This window comes from Schistocerca piceifrons, unplaced genomic scaffold (assembly GCF_021461385.2).
Source record: "Schistocerca piceifrons isolate TAMUIC-IGC-003096 unplaced genomic scaffold, iqSchPice1.1 HiC_scaffold_575, whole genome shotgun sequence".
Classification (NCBI taxonomy): domain Eukaryota; kingdom Metazoa; phylum Arthropoda; class Insecta; order Orthoptera; family Acrididae; genus Schistocerca; species Schistocerca piceifrons.
The window spans coordinates 17077-33432 of NW_025728816.1; the positions used below are offsets into that span (position 1 = coordinate 17077).

General features: G+C 52.8%; 35 non-coding genes across 35 annotated transcripts; all 35 read left to right on the forward strand.

Moving 5' to 3' along the window:
- The first annotated feature begins 1099 nt into the window (after positions 1–1099).
- Trnae-cuc lies at positions 1100–1171 on the forward strand. Its single transcript has one exon. It is a non-coding gene; the product is annotated as a tRNA-Glu (tRNA).
- Positions 1172–1553: 382 nt separating this feature from the next.
- Trnah-gug lies at positions 1554–1625 on the forward strand. The gene has a single exon. It is a non-coding gene; the product is annotated as a tRNA-His (tRNA).
- A 287-nt stretch (positions 1626–1912) lies between these two features.
- Trnal-aag lies at positions 1913–1994 on the forward strand. The gene has a single exon. It is a non-coding gene; the product is annotated as a tRNA-Leu (tRNA).
- An 80-nt stretch (positions 1995–2074) lies between these two features.
- Trnal-cag lies at positions 2075–2156 on the forward strand. The gene has a single exon. It is a non-coding gene; the product is annotated as a tRNA-Leu (tRNA).
- A 278-nt stretch (positions 2157–2434) lies between these two features.
- Positions 2435–2506, forward strand: Trnae-cuc. Its single transcript has one exon. It is a non-coding gene; the product is annotated as a tRNA-Glu (tRNA).
- Positions 2507–2888: 382 nt separating this feature from the next.
- Trnah-gug lies at positions 2889–2960 on the forward strand. The gene has a single exon. It is a non-coding gene; the product is annotated as a tRNA-His (tRNA).
- Positions 2961–3247: 287 nt separating this feature from the next.
- On the forward strand, positions 3248–3329 carry Trnal-aag. Its single transcript has one exon. It is a non-coding gene; the product is annotated as a tRNA-Leu (tRNA).
- Positions 3330–3409: 80 nt separating this feature from the next.
- Positions 3410–3491, forward strand: Trnal-cag. The gene has a single exon. It is a non-coding gene; the product is annotated as a tRNA-Leu (tRNA).
- A 278-nt stretch (positions 3492–3769) lies between these two features.
- Positions 3770–3841, forward strand: Trnae-cuc. Its single transcript has one exon. It is a non-coding gene; the product is annotated as a tRNA-Glu (tRNA).
- Positions 3842–4223: 382 nt separating this feature from the next.
- Positions 4224–4295, forward strand: Trnah-gug. The gene has a single exon. It is a non-coding gene; the product is annotated as a tRNA-His (tRNA).
- A 287-nt stretch (positions 4296–4582) lies between these two features.
- Trnal-aag lies at positions 4583–4664 on the forward strand. The gene has a single exon. It is a non-coding gene; the product is annotated as a tRNA-Leu (tRNA).
- Positions 4665–4744: 80 nt separating this feature from the next.
- Positions 4745–4826, forward strand: Trnal-cag. Its single transcript has one exon. It is a non-coding gene; the product is annotated as a tRNA-Leu (tRNA).
- A 278-nt stretch (positions 4827–5104) lies between these two features.
- Trnae-cuc lies at positions 5105–5176 on the forward strand. Its single transcript has one exon. It is a non-coding gene; the product is annotated as a tRNA-Glu (tRNA).
- A 382-nt stretch (positions 5177–5558) lies between these two features.
- Trnah-gug lies at positions 5559–5630 on the forward strand. The gene has a single exon. It is a non-coding gene; the product is annotated as a tRNA-His (tRNA).
- A 287-nt stretch (positions 5631–5917) lies between these two features.
- Trnal-aag lies at positions 5918–5999 on the forward strand. The gene has a single exon. It is a non-coding gene; the product is annotated as a tRNA-Leu (tRNA).
- Positions 6000–6079: 80 nt separating this feature from the next.
- Trnal-cag lies at positions 6080–6161 on the forward strand. The gene has a single exon. It is a non-coding gene; the product is annotated as a tRNA-Leu (tRNA).
- Positions 6162–6439: 278 nt separating this feature from the next.
- Trnae-cuc lies at positions 6440–6511 on the forward strand. Its single transcript has one exon. It is a non-coding gene; the product is annotated as a tRNA-Glu (tRNA).
- A 382-nt stretch (positions 6512–6893) lies between these two features.
- On the forward strand, positions 6894–6965 carry Trnah-gug. Its single transcript has one exon. It is a non-coding gene; the product is annotated as a tRNA-His (tRNA).
- Positions 6966–7252: 287 nt separating this feature from the next.
- Positions 7253–7334, forward strand: Trnal-aag. The gene has a single exon. It is a non-coding gene; the product is annotated as a tRNA-Leu (tRNA).
- Positions 7335–7414: 80 nt separating this feature from the next.
- Positions 7415–7496, forward strand: Trnal-cag. The gene has a single exon. It is a non-coding gene; the product is annotated as a tRNA-Leu (tRNA).
- Positions 7497–7774: 278 nt separating this feature from the next.
- Trnae-cuc lies at positions 7775–7846 on the forward strand. Its single transcript has one exon. It is a non-coding gene; the product is annotated as a tRNA-Glu (tRNA).
- A 382-nt stretch (positions 7847–8228) lies between these two features.
- On the forward strand, positions 8229–8300 carry Trnah-gug. Its single transcript has one exon. It is a non-coding gene; the product is annotated as a tRNA-His (tRNA).
- Positions 8301–8587: 287 nt separating this feature from the next.
- Trnal-aag lies at positions 8588–8669 on the forward strand. Its single transcript has one exon. It is a non-coding gene; the product is annotated as a tRNA-Leu (tRNA).
- Positions 8670–8749: 80 nt separating this feature from the next.
- On the forward strand, positions 8750–8831 carry Trnal-cag. Its single transcript has one exon. It is a non-coding gene; the product is annotated as a tRNA-Leu (tRNA).
- A 278-nt stretch (positions 8832–9109) lies between these two features.
- Trnae-cuc lies at positions 9110–9181 on the forward strand. Its single transcript has one exon. It is a non-coding gene; the product is annotated as a tRNA-Glu (tRNA).
- Positions 9182–9563: 382 nt separating this feature from the next.
- Trnah-gug lies at positions 9564–9635 on the forward strand. Its single transcript has one exon. It is a non-coding gene; the product is annotated as a tRNA-His (tRNA).
- Positions 9636–9922: 287 nt separating this feature from the next.
- Positions 9923–10004, forward strand: Trnal-aag. The gene has a single exon. It is a non-coding gene; the product is annotated as a tRNA-Leu (tRNA).
- An 80-nt stretch (positions 10005–10084) lies between these two features.
- Positions 10085–10166, forward strand: Trnal-cag. Its single transcript has one exon. It is a non-coding gene; the product is annotated as a tRNA-Leu (tRNA).
- A 278-nt stretch (positions 10167–10444) lies between these two features.
- On the forward strand, positions 10445–10516 carry Trnae-cuc. Its single transcript has one exon. It is a non-coding gene; the product is annotated as a tRNA-Glu (tRNA).
- Positions 10517–10898: 382 nt separating this feature from the next.
- Positions 10899–10970, forward strand: Trnah-gug. The gene has a single exon. It is a non-coding gene; the product is annotated as a tRNA-His (tRNA).
- A 287-nt stretch (positions 10971–11257) lies between these two features.
- Positions 11258–11339, forward strand: Trnal-aag. Its single transcript has one exon. It is a non-coding gene; the product is annotated as a tRNA-Leu (tRNA).
- An 80-nt stretch (positions 11340–11419) lies between these two features.
- Trnal-cag lies at positions 11420–11501 on the forward strand. The gene has a single exon. It is a non-coding gene; the product is annotated as a tRNA-Leu (tRNA).
- A 278-nt stretch (positions 11502–11779) lies between these two features.
- Positions 11780–11851, forward strand: Trnae-cuc. The gene has a single exon. It is a non-coding gene; the product is annotated as a tRNA-Glu (tRNA).
- Positions 11852–12233: 382 nt separating this feature from the next.
- On the forward strand, positions 12234–12305 carry Trnah-gug. Its single transcript has one exon. It is a non-coding gene; the product is annotated as a tRNA-His (tRNA).
- Positions 12306–12592: 287 nt separating this feature from the next.
- Trnal-aag lies at positions 12593–12674 on the forward strand. The gene has a single exon. It is a non-coding gene; the product is annotated as a tRNA-Leu (tRNA).
- The last annotated feature ends 3682 nt before the right edge of the window (positions 12675–16356 follow it).

Sequence of the window (16356 nt, forward strand, 5' to 3'; positions counted from 1 at the left end):
ACGCACCGCGCTGCCACGGAGATTGTTTGGTTTTGAAGAAAAGAGGATTTTTTACTTTCTTTTTCTTACGTCGGAGAGGATTGTGTTTTCCTTCTCGTTTTCCGCCGGACAGTTTTCGGAAAGTTCGGGAGTCTACTCATTCCTTTGACATGTGTGGATACTTTTAAATTTTTGTGACTTTTTTCATTACTTATTTTAATGGCCGCTCCGAAGCATTTTGAACAACAAATCATGGGACGTGTGAAGGGTGTTCCTTCCCTGTGACTGAGAGGACTAACTCAGGCAGTTTTGATTTTTTATACTTTTTTTCAATTTTATTCTTTCCTTTACTGAATTTAGGTGGACAGCGCCTCATGCGCTGTTATTCTTTCATTTTTTATTTTAAGGCGTGTAGGCGCAAAGCTACTGCTTGCTGTCATTATAGGCCTGCACTTTCACTTCAAGAGGTTTTAGTTTTCCTTCGATGCTTCGTTCGCGGTGAACAGCCACAAGAAACTTTCCTCAAAGCAATCCAGTATCTCCGATTTCATCACTTCATCTTGAACACCAACGTCTTCCAAGGAACCATACCGAGAAGTTTACGGTTTTCAACTGAATGGACAGTGCAACAATTCGTCTTTTCTGTTTGCAAGCAGCACCGTTTTATTTTATAGCTGAAGAAGCTCGCCGAAGAAGGCAAAATTGGAGAGCGCAAGGCCGGGCTATAAGGGGAGTTGGGAGGCCCGAAAAAAAAAAAAAAAAAAAAAAAAAAAAAAAAAAAAAAAAAAAAAAAAAAAAAAAAAAAAAAAAACTAAATAAAAAAAAAAAAAAAAAAGCTGCCAATGTTTTCTGTCTCGGAAGCCGTAGCACTGATTACCCGCGACGAAAACAGCGCGGCAAGCCGTGAGCGTCTCTTTCTTAAATTGTCGTAGCAGCACAGTGCGTGGTGCAACGACAGGATTCACAGGCGCAGTTTGGTGTCACGATTGCTGGCGTTCGTCTCCACGAAATGTGTCCAGAGCACGACGTTCTATAAAGTGGAAACGCTAATTTTTGCCGTTGTCGTCAAGTAGATTGTGTATAGCTTGCTGTGTTCGCAGGAGGAGCCCTGGCGTCGTTATCCGGTGTGGTCTAGTGGCTAGGATACCTGGCTCTCACCCAGGAGGCCCGGGTTCGATTCCCGGTACCGGAAATGCGCATTTTGTTGCTCCTCTTATGCGACTTGTCCCGACTTAGCTCGACTGACGCTCCGCTGACGCTTGCAGAAAACTACGTTAAGTACGATTCGTGGTGACAAGTGACGGCGAGAGCGATGCGACATGTATCCACCTCTTATCGAGGCACCTACCTGTGGTCAACAGAGCTGGAGGACTGCAAGACATTGCCACGGGGGTTGAATGCAGCTAACCACACTGCTTAGTGTCCTAACAGCGCAGACACGTTCGCTTGCCAGTATACATGTAATGGAGACCGCGTCTGACACAGCTGTGGGGAGACACAGTGGTGTGTGGGCTGAGCTTTGCTGTGCATCGCCACTTGCAGTCGCGAGAACTGCTCTCGGCGGTGCTTCCGTGGCCGTGATCGTCTAGTGGTTAGGACATTGCGTTGTGGCCGCAATAACCCAGGTTCGAATCCTGGTCACGGCAAATTTTAAAGTTTTGCCTTGCTGTCGCTGCAGTGACGATTGTGACTCAGTGTTTGAAATCACAGTGCCCTCTTCATTTTTCACTCATGTTCCGCAGGCTGCAGGTGGCACTACCAGTTCATTATCAACACGCAATGCCGCCGCACCAGAGCGCGGGCAGCTGCCTGTGTAGTTAATCTCTATTCGAAAAGGGCAGTTGTTTGAGGTGCAATGGATGAGCAGCCAGTTGCAGCAGAACAGGGAGCTGTGTCGCGCACTGTTTCCACAAAAGCGAAGAACACTGACGCAGGTAGCGTGGCCGAGCGGTCTAAGGCGCTGGTTTAAGGCACCAGTCTCTTCGGAGGCGTGGGTTCGAATCCCACCGCTGCCAATTTTTACTTCTCGTTTTTGTGCCATTGCGGTGTGGTCTCGTGGGTAAGAACGCAGCTCCTGTGACCGCCGTGGCGCGTAGGTAGCGTGGCCGAGCGGTCTAAGGCGCTGGTTTCAGGCACCAGTCTCTTCGGAGGCGTGGGTTCGAATCCCACCGCTGCCAATGTTTTCTGTCTCGGAAGCCGTAGCACTGATTACCCGCGACGAAAACAGCGCGGCAAGCCGTGAGCGTCTCTTTCTTAAATTGTCGTAGCAGCACAGTGCGTGGTGCAACGACAGGATTCACAGGCGCAGTTTGGTGTCACGATTGCTGGCGTTCGTCTCCACGAAATGTGTCCAGAGCACGACGTTCTATAAAGTGGAAACGCTAATTTTTGCCGTTGTCGTCAAGTAGATTGTGTATAGCTTGCTGTGTTCGCAGGAGGAGCCCTGGCGTCGTTATCCGGTGTGGTCTAGTGGCTAGGATACCTGGCTCTCACCCAGGAGGCCCGGGTTCGATTCCCGGTACCGGAAATGCGCATTTTGTTGCTCCTCTTATGCGACTTGTCCCGACTTAGCTCGACTGACGCTCCGCTGACGCTTGCAGAAAACTACGTTAAGTACGATTCGTGGTGACAAGTGACGGCGAGAGCGATGCGACATGTATCCACCTCTTATCGAGGCACCTACCTGTGGTCAACAGAGCTGGAGGACTGCAAGACATTGCCACGGGGGTTGAATGCAGCTAACCACACTGCTTAGTGTCCTAACAGCGCAGACACGTTCGCTTGCCAGTATACATGTAATGGAGACCGCGTCTGACACAGCTGTGGGGAGACACAGTGGTGTGTGGGCTGAGCTTTGCTGTGCATCGCCACTTGCAGTCGCGAGAACTGCTCTCGGCGGTGCTTCCGTGGCCGTGATCGTCTAGTGGTTAGGACATTGCGTTGTGGCCGCAATAACCCAGGTTCGAATCCTGGTCACGGCAAATTTTAAAGTTTTGCCTTGCTGTCGCTGCAGTGACGATTGTGACTCAGTGTTTGAAATCACAGTGCCCTCTTCATTTTTCACTCATGTTCCGCAGGCTGCAGGTGGCACTACCAGTTCATTATCAACACGCAATGCCGCCGCACCAGAGCGCGGGCAGCTGCCTGTGTAGTTAATCTCTATTCGAAAAGGGCAGTTGTTTGAGGTGCAATGGATGAGCAGCCAGTTGCAGCAGAACAGGGAGCTGTGTCGCGCACTGTTTCCACAAAAGCGAAGAACACTGACGCAGGTAGCGTGGCCGAGCGGTCTAAGGCGCTGGTTTAAGGCACCAGTCTCTTCGGAGGCGTGGGTTCGAATCCCACCGCTGCCAATTTTTACTTCTCGTTTTTGTGCCATTGCGGTGTGGTCTCGTGGGTAAGAACGCAGCTCCTGTGACCGCCGTGGCGCGTAGGTAGCGTGGCCGAGCGGTCTAAGGCGCTGGTTTCAGGCACCAGTCTTTTCGGAGGCGTGGGTTCGAATCCCACCGCTGCCAATGTTTTCTGTCTCGGAAGCCGTAGCACTGATTACCCGCGACGAAAACAGCGCGGCAAGCCGTGAGCGTCTCTTTCTTAAATTGTCGTAGCAGCACAGTGCGTGGTGCAACGACAGGATTCACAGGCGCAGTTTGGTGTCACGATTGCTGGCGTTCGTCTCCACGAAATGTGTCCAGAGCACGACGTTCTATAAAGTGGAAACGCTAATTTTTGCCGTTGTCGTCAAGTAGATTGTGTATAGCTTGCTGTGTTCGCAGGAGGAGCCCTGGCGTCGTTATCCGGTGTGGTCTAGTGGCTAGGATACCTGGCTCTCACCCAGGAGGCCCGGGTTCGATTCCCGGTACCGGAAATGCGCATTTTGTTGCTCCTCTTATGCGACTTGTCCCGACTTAGCTCGACTGACGCTCCGCTGACGCTTGCAGAAAACTACGTTAAGTACGATTCGTGGTGACAAGTGACGGCGAGAGCGATGCGACATGTATCCACCTCTTATCGAGGCACCTACCTGTGGTCAACAGAGCTGGAGGACTGCAAGACATTGCCACGGGGGTTGAATGCAGCTAACCACACTGCTTAGTGTCCTAACAGCGCAGACACGTTCGCTTGCCAGTATACATGTAATGGAGACCGCGTCTGACACAGCTGTGGGGAGACACAGTGGTGTGTGGGCTGAGCTTTGCTGTGCATCGCCACTTGCAGTCGCGAGAACTGCTCTCGGCGGTGCTTCCGTGGCCGTGATCGTCTAGTGGTTAGGACATTGCGTTGTGGCCGCAATAACCCAGGTTCGAATCCTGGTCACGGCAAATTTTAAAGTTTTGCCTTGCTGTCGCTGCAGTGACGATTGTGACTCAGTGTTTGAAATCACAGTGCCCTCTTCATTTTTCACTCATGTTCCGCAGGCTGCAGGTGGCACTACCAGTTCATTATCAACACGCAATGCCGCCGCACCAGAGCGCGGGCAGCTGCCTGTGTAGTTAATCTCTATTCGAAAAGGGCAGTTGTTTGAGGTGCAATGGATGAGCAGCCAGTTGCAGCAGAACAGGGAGCTGTGTCGCGCACTGTTTCCACAAAAGCGAAGAACACTGACGCAGGTAGCGTGGCCGAGCGGTCTAAGGCGCTGGTTTAAGGCACCAGTCTCTTCGGAGGCGTGGGTTCGAATCCCACCGCTGCCAATTTTTACTTCTCGTTTTTGTGCCATTGCGGTGTGGTCTCGTGGGTAAGAACGCAGCTCCTGTGACCGCCGTGGCGCGTAGGTAGCGTGGCCGAGCGGTCTAAGGCGCTGGTTTCAGGCACCAGTCTCTTCGGAGGCGTGGGTTCGAATCCCACCGCTGCCAATGTTTTCTGTCTCGGAAGCCGTAGCACTGATTACCCGCGACGAAAACAGCGCGGCAAGCCGTGAGCGTCTCTTTCTTAAATTGTCGTAGCAGCACAGTGCGTGGTGCAACGACAGGATTCACAGGCGCAGTTTGGTGTCACGATTGCTGGCGTTCGTCTCCACGAAATGTGTCCAGAGCACGACGTTCTATAAGGTGGAAACGCTAATTTTTGCCGTTGTCGTCAAGTAGATTGTGTATAGCTTGCTGTGTTCGCAGGAGGAGCCCTGGCGTCGTTATCCGGTGTGGTCTAGTGGCTAGGATACCTGGCTCTCACCCAGGAGGCCCGGGTTCGATTCCCGGTACCGGAAATGCGCATTTTGTTGCTCCTCTTATGCGACTTGTCCCGACTTAGCTCGACTGACGCTCCGCTGACGCTTGCAGAAAACTACGTTAAGTACGATTCGTGGTGACAAGTGACGGCGAGAGCGATGCGACATGTATCCACCTCTTATCGAGGCACCTACCTGTGGTCAACAGAGCTGGAGGACTGCAAGACATTGCCACGGGGGTTGAATGCAGCTAACCACACTGCTTAGTGTCCTAACAGCGCAGACACGTTCGCTTGCCAGTATACATGTAATGGAGACCGCGTCTGACACAGCTGTGGGGAGACACAGTGGTGTGTGGGCTGAGCTTTGCTGTGCATCGCCACTTGCAGTCGCGAGAACTGCTCTCGGCGGTGCTTCCGTGGCCGTGATCGTCTAGTGGTTAGGACATTGCGTTGTGGCCGCAATAACCCAGGTTCGAATCCTGGTCACGGCAAATTTTAAAGTTTTGCCTTGCTGTCGCTGCAGTGACGATTGTGACTCAGTGTTTGAAATCACAGTGCCCTCTTCATTTTTCACTCATGTTCCGCAGGCTGCAGGTGGCACTACCAGTTCATTATCAACACGCAATGCCGCCGCACCAGAGCGCGGGCAGCTGCCTGTGTAGTTAATCTCTATTCGAAAAGGGCAGTTGTTTGAGGTGCAATGGATGAGCAGCCAGTTGCAGCAGAACAGGGAGCTGTGTCGCGCACTGTTTCCACAAAAGCGAAGAACACTGACGCAGGTAGCGTGGCCGAGCGGTCTAAGGCGCTGGTTTAAGGCACCAGTCTCTTCGGAGGCGTGGGTTCGAATCCCACCGCTGCCAATTTTTACTTCTCGTTTTTGTGCCATTGCGGTGTGGTCTCGTGGGTAAGAACGCAGCTCCTGTGACCGCCGTGGCGCGTAGGTAGCGTGGCCGAGCGGTCTAAGGCGCTGGTTTCAGGCACCAGTCTCTTCGGAGGCGTGGGTTCGAATCCCACCGCTGCCAATGTTTTCTGTCTCGGAAGCCGTAGCACTGATTACCCGCGACGAAAACAGCGCGGCAAGCCGTGAGCGTCTCTTTCTTAAATTGTCGTAGCAGCACAGTGCGTGGTGCAACGACAGGATTCACAGGCGCAGTTTGGTGTCACGATTGCTGGCGTTCGTCTCCACGAAATGTGTCCAGAGCACGACGTTCTATAAGGTGGAAACGCTAATTTTTGCCGTTGTCGTCAAGTAGATTGTGTATAGCTTGCTGTGTTCGCAGGAGGAGCCCTGGCGTCGTTATCCGGTGTGGTCTAGTGGCTAGGATACCTGGCTCTCACCCAGGAGGCCCGGGTTCGATTCCCGGTACCGGAAATGCGCATTTTGTTGCTCCTCTTATGCGACTTGTCCCGACTTAGCTCGACTGACGCTCCGCTGACGCTTGCAGAAAACTACGTTAAGTACGATTCGTGGTGACAAGTGACGGCGAGAGCGATGCGACATGTATCCACCTCTTATCGAGGCACCTACCTGTGGTCAACAGAGCTGGAGGACTGCAAGACATTGCCACGGGGGTTGAATGCAGCTAACCACACTGCTTAGTGTCCTAACAGCGCAGACACGTTCGCTTGCCAGTATACATGTAATGGAGACCGCGTCTGACACAGCTGTGGGGAGACACAGTGGTGTGTGGGCTGAGCTTTGCTGTGCATCGCCACTTGCAGTCGCGAGAACTGCTCTCGGCGGTGCTTCCGTGGCCGTGATCGTCTAGTGGTTAGGACATTGCGTTGTGGCCGCAATAACCCAGGTTCGAATCCTGGTCACGGCAAATTTTAAAGTTTTGCCTTGCTGTCGCTGCAGTGACGATTGTGACTCAGTGTTTGAAATCACAGTGCCCTCTTCATTTTTCACTCATGTTCCGCAGGCTGCAGGTGGCACTACCAGTTCATTATCAACACGCAATGCCGCCGCACCAGAGCGCGGGCAGCTGCCTGTGTAGTTAATCTCTATTCGAAAAGGGCAGTTGTTTGAGGTGCAATGGATGAGCAGCCAGTTGCAGCAGAACAGGGAGCTGTGTCGCGCACTGTTTCCACAAAAGCGAAGAACACTGACGCAGGTAGCGTGGCCGAGCGGTCTAAGGCGCTGGTTTAAGGCACCAGTCTCTTCGGAGGCGTGGGTTCGAATCCCACCGCTGCCAATTTTTACTTCTCGTTTTTGTGCCATTGCGGTGTGGTCTCGTGGGTAAGAACGCAGCTCCTGTGACCGCCGTGGCGCGTAGGTAGCGTGGCCGAGCGGTCTAAGGCGCTGGTTTCAGGCACCAGTCTCTTCGGAGGCGTGGGTTCGAATCCCACCGCTGCCAATGTTTTCTGTCTCGGAAGCCGTAGCACTGATTACCCGCGACGAAAACAGCGCGGCAAGCCGTGAGCGTCTCTTTCTTAAATTGTCGTAGCAGCACAGTGCGTGGTGCAACGACAGGATTCACAGGCGCAGTTTGGTGTCACGATTGCTGGCGTTCGTCTCCACGAAATGTGTCCAGAGCACGACGTTCTATAAAGTGGAAACGCTAATTTTTGCCGTTGTCGTCAAGTAGATTGTGTATAGCTTGCTGTGTTCGCAGGAGGAGCCCTGGCGTCGTTATCCGGTGTGGTCTAGTGGCTAGGATACCTGGCTCTCACCCAGGAGGCCCGGGTTCGATTCCCGGTACCGGAAATGCGCATTTTGTTGCTCCTCTTATGCGACTTGTCCCGACTTAGCTCGACTGACGCTCCGCTGACGCTTGCAGAAAACTACGTTAAGTACGATTCGTGGTGACAAGTGACGGCGAGAGCGATGCGACATGTATCCACCTCTTATCGAGGCACCTACCTGTGGTCAACAGAGCTGGAGGACTGCAAGACATTGCCACGGGGGTTGAATGCAGCTAACCACACTGCTTAGTGTCCTAACAGCGCAGACACGTTCGCTTGCCAGTATACATGTAATGGAGACCGCGTCTGACACAGCTGTGGGGAGACACAGTGGTGTGTGGGCTGAGCTTTGCTGTGCATCGCCACTTGCAGTCGCGAGAACTGCTCTCGGCGGTGCTTCCGTGGCCGTGATCGTCTAGTGGTTAGGACATTGCGTTGTGGCCGCAATAACCCAGGTTCGAATCCTGGTCACGGCAAATTTTAAAGTTTTGCCTTGCTGTCGCTGCAGTGACGATTGTGACTCAGTGTTTGAAATCACAGTGCCCTCTTCATTTTTCACTCATGTTCCGCAGGCTGCAGGTGGCACTACCAGTTCATTATCAACACGCAATGCCGCCGCACCAGAGCGCGGGCAGCTGCCTGTGTAGTTAATCTCTATTCGAAAAGGGCAGTTGTTTGAGGTGCAATGGATGAGCAGCCAGTTGCAGCAGAACAGGGAGCTGTGTCGCGCACTGTTTCCACAAAAGCGAAGAACACTGACGCAGGTAGCGTGGCCGAGCGGTCTAAGGCGCTGGTTTAAGGCACCAGTCTCTTCGGAGGCGTGGGTTCGAATCCCACCGCTGCCAATTTTTACTTCTCGTTTTTGTGCCATTGCGGTGTGGTCTCGTGGGTAAGAACGCAGCTCCTGTGACCGCCGTGGCGCGTAGGTAGCGTGGCCGAGCGGTCTAAGGCGCTGGTTTCAGGCACCAGTCTCTTCGGAGGCGTGGGTTCGAATCCCACCGCTGCCAATGTTTTCTGTCTCGGAAGCCGTAGCACTGATTACCCGCGACGAAAACAGCGCGGCAAGCCGTGAGCGTCTCTTTCTTAAATTGTCGTAGCAGCACAGTGCGTGGTGCAACGACAGGATTCACAGGCGCAGTTTGGTGTCACGATTGCTGGCGTTCGTCTCCACGAAATGTGTCCAGAGCACGACGTTCTATAAGGTGGAAACGCTAATTTTTGCCGTTGTCGTCAAGTAGATTGTGTATAGCTTGCTGTGTTCGCAGGAGGAGCCCTGGCGTCGTTATCCGGTGTGGTCTAGTGGCTAGGATACCTGGCTCTCACCCAGGAGGCCCGGGTTCGATTCCCGGTACCGGAAATGCGCATTTTGTTGCTCCTCTTATGCGACTTGTCCCGACTTAGCTCGACTGACGCTCCGCTGACGCTTGCAGAAAACTACGTTAAGTACGATTCGTGGTGACAAGTGACGGCGAGAGCGATGCGACATGTATCCACCTCTTATCGAGGCACCTACCTGTGGTCAACAGAGCTGGAGGACTGCAAGACATTGCCACGGGGGTTGAATGCAGCTAACCACACTGCTTAGTGTCCTAACAGCGCAGACACGTTCGCTTGCCAGTATACATGTAATGGAGACCGCGTCTGACACAGCTGTGGGGAGACACAGTGGTGTGTGGGCTGAGCTTTGCTGTGCATCGCCACTTGCAGTCGCGAGAACTGCTCTCGGCGGTGCTTCCGTGGCCGTGATCGTCTAGTGGTTAGGACATTGCGTTGTGGCCGCAATAACCCAGGTTCGAATCCTGGTCACGGCAAATTTTAAAGTTTTGCCTTGCTGTCGCTGCAGTGACGATTGTGACTCAGTGTTTGAAATCACAGTGCCCTCTTCATTTTTCACTCATGTTCCGCAGGCTGCAGGTGGCACTACCAGTTCATTATCAACACGCAATGCCGCCGCACCAGAGCGCGGGCAGCTGCCTGTGTAGTTAATCTCTATTCGAAAAGGGCAGTTGTTTGAGGTGCAATGGATGAGCAGCCAGTTGCAGCAGAACAGGGAGCTGTGTCGCGCACTGTTTCCACAAAAGCGAAGAACACTGACGCAGGTAGCGTGGCCGAGCGGTCTAAGGCGCTGGTTTAAGGCACCAGTCTCTTCGGAGGCGTGGGTTCGAATCCCACCGCTGCCAATTTTTACTTCTCGTTTTTGTGCCATTGCGGTGTGGTCTCGTGGGTAAGAACGCAGCTCCTGTGACCGCCGTGGCGCGTAGGTAGCGTGGCCGAGCGGTCTAAGGCGCTGGTTTCAGGCACCAGTCTCTTCGGAGGCGTGGGTTCGAATCCCACCGCTGCCAATGTTTTCTGTCTCGGAAGCCGTAGCACTGATTACCCGCGACGAAAACAGCGCGGCAAGCCGTGAGCGTCTCTTTCTTAAATTGTCGTAGCAGCACAGTGCGTGGTGCAACGACAGGATTCACAGGCGCAGTTTGGTGTCACGATTGCTGGCGTTCGTCTCCACGAAATGTGTCCAGAGCACGACGTTCTATAAGGTGGAAACGCTAATTTTTGCCGTTGTCGTCAAGTAGATTGTGTATAGCTTGCTGTGTTCGCAGGAGGAGCCCTGGCGTCGTTATCCGGTGTGGTCTAGTGGCTAGGATACCTGGCTCTCACCCAGGAGGCCCGGGTTCGATTCCCGGTACCGGAAATGCGCATTTTGTTGCTCCTCTTATGCGACTTGTCCCGACTTAGCTCGACTGACGCTCCGCTGACGCTTGCAGAAAACTACGTTAAGTACGATTCGTGGTGACAAGTGACGGCGAGAGCGATGCGACATGTATCCACCTCTTATCGAGGCACCTACCTGTGGTCAACAGAGCTGGAGGACTGCAAGACATTGCCACGGGGGTTGAATGCAGCTAACCACACTGCTTAGTGTCCTAACAGCGCAGACACGTTCGCTTGCCAGTATACATGTAATGGAGACCGCGTCTGACACAGCTGTGGGGAGACACAGTGGTGTGTGGGCTGAGCTTTGCTGTGCATCGCCACTTGCAGTCGCGAGAACTGCTCTCGGCGGTGCTTCCGTGGCCGTGATCGTCTAGTGGTTAGGACATTGCGTTGTGGCCGCAATAACCCAGGTTCGAATCCTGGTCACGGCAAATTTTAAAGTTTTGCCTTGCTGTCGCTGCAGTGACGATTGTGACTCAGTGTTTGAAATCACAGTGCCCTCTTCATTTTTCACTCATGTTCCGCAGGCTGCAGGTGGCACTACCAGTTCATTATCAACACGCAATGCCGCCGCACCAGAGCGCGGGCAGCTGCCTGTGTAGTTAATCTCTATTCGAAAAGGGCAGTTGTTTGAGGTGCAATGGATGAGCAGCCAGTTGCAGCAGAACAGGGAGCTGTGTCGCGCACTGTTTCCACAAAAGCGAAGAACACTGACGCAGGTAGCGTGGCCGAGCGGTCTAAGGCGCTGGTTTAAGGCACCAGTCTCTTCGGAGGCGTGGGTTCGAATCCCACCGCTGCCAATTTTTACTTCTCGTTTTTGTGCCATTGCGGTGTGGTCTCGTGGGTAAGAACGCAGCTCCTGTGACCGCCGTGGCGCGTAGGTAGCGTGGCCGAGCGGTCTAAGGCGCTGGTTTCAGGCACCAGTCTCTTCGGAGGCGTGGGTTCGAATCCCACCGCTGCCAATGTTTTCTGTCTCGGAAGCCGTAGCACTGATTACCCGCGACGAAAACAGCGCGGCAAGCCGTGAGCGTCTCTTTCTTAAATTGTCGTAGCAGCACAGTGCGTGGTGCAACGACAGGATTCACAGGCGCAGTTTGGTGTCACGATTGCTGGCGTTCGTCTCCACGAAATGTGTCCAGAGCACGACGTTCTATAAGGTGGAAACGCTAATTTTTGCCGTTGTCGTCAAGTAGATTGTGTATAGCTTGCTGTGTTCGCAGGAGGAGCCCTGGCGTCGTTATCCGGTGTGGTCTAGTGGCTAGGATACCTGGCTCTCACCCAGGAGGCCCGGGTTCGATTCCCGGTACCGGAAATGCGCATTTTGTTGCTCCTCTTATGCGACTTGTCCCGACTTAGCTCGACTGACGCTCCGCTGACGCTTGCAGAAAACTACGTTAAGTACGATTCGTGGTGACAAGTGACGGCGAGAGCGATGCGACATGTATCCACCTCTTATCGAGGCACCTACCTGTGGTCAACAGAGCTGGAGGACTGCAAGACATTGCCACGGGGGTTGAATGCAGCTAACCACACTGCTTAGTGTCCTAACAGCGCAGACACGTTCGCTTGCCAGTATACATGTAATGGAGACCGCGTCTGACACAGCTGTGGGGAGACACAGTGGTGTGTGGGCTGAGCTTTGCTGTGCATCGCCACTTGCAGTCGCGAGAACTGCTCTCGGCGGTGCTTCCGTGGCCGTGATCGTCTAGTGGTTAGGACATTGCGTTGTGGCCGCAATAACCCAGGTTCGAATCCTGGTCACGGCAAATTTTAAAGTTTTGCCTTGCTGTCGCTGCAGTGACGATTGTGACTCAGTGTTTGAAATCACAGTGCCCTCTTCATTTTTCACTCATGTTCCGCAGGCTGCAGGTGGCACTACCAGTTCATTATCAACACGCAATGCCGCCGCACCAGAGCGCGGGCAGCTGCCTGTGTAGTTAATCTCTATTCGAAAAGGGCAGTTGTTTGAGGTGCAATGGATGAGCAGCCAGTTGCAGCAGAACAGGGAGCTGTGTCGCGCACTGTTTCCACAAAAGCGAAGAACACTGACGCAGGTAGCGTGGCCGAGCGGTCTAAGGCGCTGGTTTAAGGCACCAGTCTCTTCGGAGGCGTGGGTTCGAATCCCACCGCTGCCAATTTTTACTTCTCGTTTTTGTGCCATTGCGGTGTGGTCTCGTGGGTAAGAACGCAGCTCCTGTGACCGCCGTGGCGCGTAGGTAGCGTGGCCGAGCGGTCTAAGGCGCTGGTTTAAGGCACCAGTCTCTTCGGAGTCGTGGGCCCGAACACATCGCGCGCTCGCTCCGGCGTGTCGGGCGTTGTTTACGTGTGCTTCGCGGTCGGCGGCGGTTCATCGCGGTGACTGTTTCTTCGCTGCACTAGTCAGCTGAACTGTAAGTTAACATGGATTCCGAAGACCGAGAAAATAATATCCAATGTGAATTTGATAGAAACGTAACCCGACCGTCTGCTTTCGAAATTCATTCGTGGATGAAAAATGACTTGAAAATTCCTGAAAGTGATGTGCTAGGCTTGCAATTGGACGCGTTCCTGAACTCTTTGTTTGTTAAATTGAAATGTCCGGAACTGTGCGATGCCCTTGTAAGTGAAAACGGTGGTGTCCGCAAATTCAAACACTCTGATGGGACAATTAGTAATGTTACTCTGTCGAATGCTGGATTTGGTATCCGTAACGTTAGAGTATTCAATCTTCCGTTTGAAACCAGGAATGAGACTATAGCTCGTAGCCTTATGCCTTATGGCACAGTTTTGTCGATTACGAAAGAAAAGTGGTCGTCCGCTTATATCTATCAAGTTGAGAACGGTATCCGTAGTGTCAAAATGATTGTGAGGAAGCACGTTCCTTCGTTTTTGGTTATGGCCGGCCACCGGGCTTTTATTTCGTATAGTGGTCAGCCGCAAACCTGCTCCTATTGTAATGCCACCGACCACTTTCGGCAAAATTGTCCTAGGCGTAGGCGCCCTGTGCAGCTACCGCCCCGTGGGCAAGATGACGACGCGTCGTACGCGGCCGTGTTGTTAGGTGTTCCCCGTTCACCGGCACGTTCCGCGGAAACGGCAACGCCTTTAGTTGATGCGGTCGCGATGGATGTCGATGCCAACACAACCGGACTTGATTCTGTTCAAAACATGTCCGTTCCTTCTCTGTCAGTTCCCGTCGCTACTGTATTGCTTCCGCCTCCGGCTGGGCCTGTAGTTCCGGAGCGGACCGGATCAGAAACCGTTCAGGTGGTTACCCCCCCTGTTGCTCTTGTGGATTCGTCACCTTCTACTTCCGTGATTCAAGGTGTTCCGGAAGGGGCTCCTGCCTCACAGGAACCAAAGCCTAGGCGTGAAAGTGTTTCGGACAGGCGTGGCAATACTGACCGCTTCCGCAGTGCCAGTAGTTCGCAGATTTTAGACACACGGTCTTTTTCTCGCGGAGAACGCAGCCCGTCTCCGGAATGGAAGCAGGTTCCCCGTCCGAAGTCAAAACAAAAACAAAAATCTGTGCAAAAGCCGGCGCACAAGCCCTTGCCCCGCCCCGTAGTCGAATCACGGCCGTCGGTTGCGACGGGGCGTCGTCCACAGCGTCCTGTGGCGAGCAGTCAGCCAGCGCCTACGACAAGTGTGTCGGCAGACAGGCGGGAACAGGTTGTACAGCAGTTAAAGGAAATGTTGCACCACTCTGATGTAAATCTAGCAATGGACATTACGACGTCTCAGGCAACGAACCCGGCACAACTTTCGGTTAAGCGTAAGGCGGAAGACACCCCCCAGCGTCGCACGCGTCCCCCTTCGCAGGATTCCGCGTCTGCACCTCCCACACTAGAACCGCCTACTTCAGCTGCACCGTCTGAACGTTGTGACTGGGCAGACGATATGGAGGAGGAGGGTGGGTCCACTCCTGCCGTCTAATTTGTTTTATTTGTTTTTCCTTGTTGTCTATGGTAGCACGCCCTCCATCAGTTGTGGCTACCATTAATCTTAATAAATTGGAGTCGCCTGTGAAGTTTGCAAGTTTTGTGGGTTTTTTAAATTACATTGCTGCTGACGTAGTGTTTTTGCAGGAGGTTGTGATAGATCTAGTTCACTCCATTCCGGGCTATCAAGTACTCTTGAACTTTGATGTCGAGTGCAATTGTGGTACTGCCATTTTAATTCGTGTTGGTCATGACTATAGTAATGTCGCTACAATTCCTAACGGTCGTGGTGTAGCTTGCACGATCAACAACGTACGATATGTTAACGTGTACGCCCCTTCTGGTGCCGACGGGCAGCCACGCCGCCGTGTGTTTTATAGCAGTGACATTTGTCACCTTTTACGGGGCCCCCACCTGCCTGTAGTCATGGGTGGAGATTTTAACTGCGTGCTGGAAGATAGAGATCAGGAGCCACGGCCGTATAAGTGCCTAGAATTACAGACGCTCGTTACTGAGATGAATTTAATTGACTCGTGGTGTCATTTCCACCCGCGGGACGTGGGCTTTACTTTCTTTTACCCCACGGGAAGGAGTCGGCTCGATAGGATTTATGTTTCTCGTGAAAAACAGCACTGTCTTACGGACTCCTCTGTTCACCCCGTGATTTTTTCCGATCATTGTGCGTATGTCTGCCGCTTTCATTCTCTGTTGGCGAATAAACCCCGCGCCAGTCGATTATGGAAGTTTAATGTGCGACATCTCTCACACCCACATTTTGCACCGGTTATCGTGCGTGTGTGGCAGAGGGTGCTGAAATATCGCGGTCTCTATGCCTCTACTTTGTCTTGGTGGGTAGAATTTGTTAAGCCGGCAATACGCAAGACCCTCTTGGAGTTTAGTCAGAATGTTGCTCACTGGGAGCGTTCTACATTGCAATTTTATGAAACCTGTTTAAATGATGCCATCCACCTGCACACAAATAATCCCGCTCTTCGGATGGCAACCATTCGGCGTATAAAACACCGTCTTCTGGCTTTGAAAAGGGAATCGTTGCGCGGATCTGTCGTACGGAGCCGAGCCCCCGGGGCGCTTGCTGATGAAGCGCCTTCCGTGTTTCATCAGCTGCGCGAACGCCGGCGCGCGAAGCGACGTTACGTCACGGAGCTGGAATCAGCTGACGGTGCGCGGCTTAATAGCCAGGCGGCAATTCTTGCCGAGGCCCACCGTCACTTCATCGAACCTTTCAGTGAGAAATACACTGATGCTGCCGCGATTTCAGAGCTTTTCCACGACGTTCCCTACGTCTTATCCGTAGCGGATCGCCGTCGCCTCACAGAAAACTTTACCGTGGAGGAAGTGAGTGATGTCTTAAAACTGTGCTCCCAGAATAAATCACCGGGCGCTGATGGGTTGCCACCGGAATTTTATTTACATTTTTGGCACTTGTTTGGCTCCGCCCTGACTGACGTTTTTAATGAAATTTTAAATGGTGTGGATGTCCCTGCGTCCTTCCTGGAAGGTATTGTGGTCTTGGTTCCAAAGGTTCCAGTCACCAGGAAACTGTGCAATCTTAGACCAATTACCCTTCTTAATGGTGATTACAAACTCTTCACCAAATGTGCCTCCTCTCGCTTGAAGCTAGTCATGAAAAAACTGATTAGTCCCTTTCAATACTGTGCAGTGCCGAACCGCACTCTTTATGGTGCTGTGTCGACATACCGAGATGCCATTGCCTATGCTTCGACGAATAGGATTCCTTTTGGCATTTTATCCATCGATTTTGCAATGGCTTTTGACAGGGTTAGTCACCTATATCTCCGGCGAGTGCTACAGAAGTTTGGTTTCGGTGTAAAATATATCACTATGATTTTTAACCTTTTCAAATATTCCACCTCAC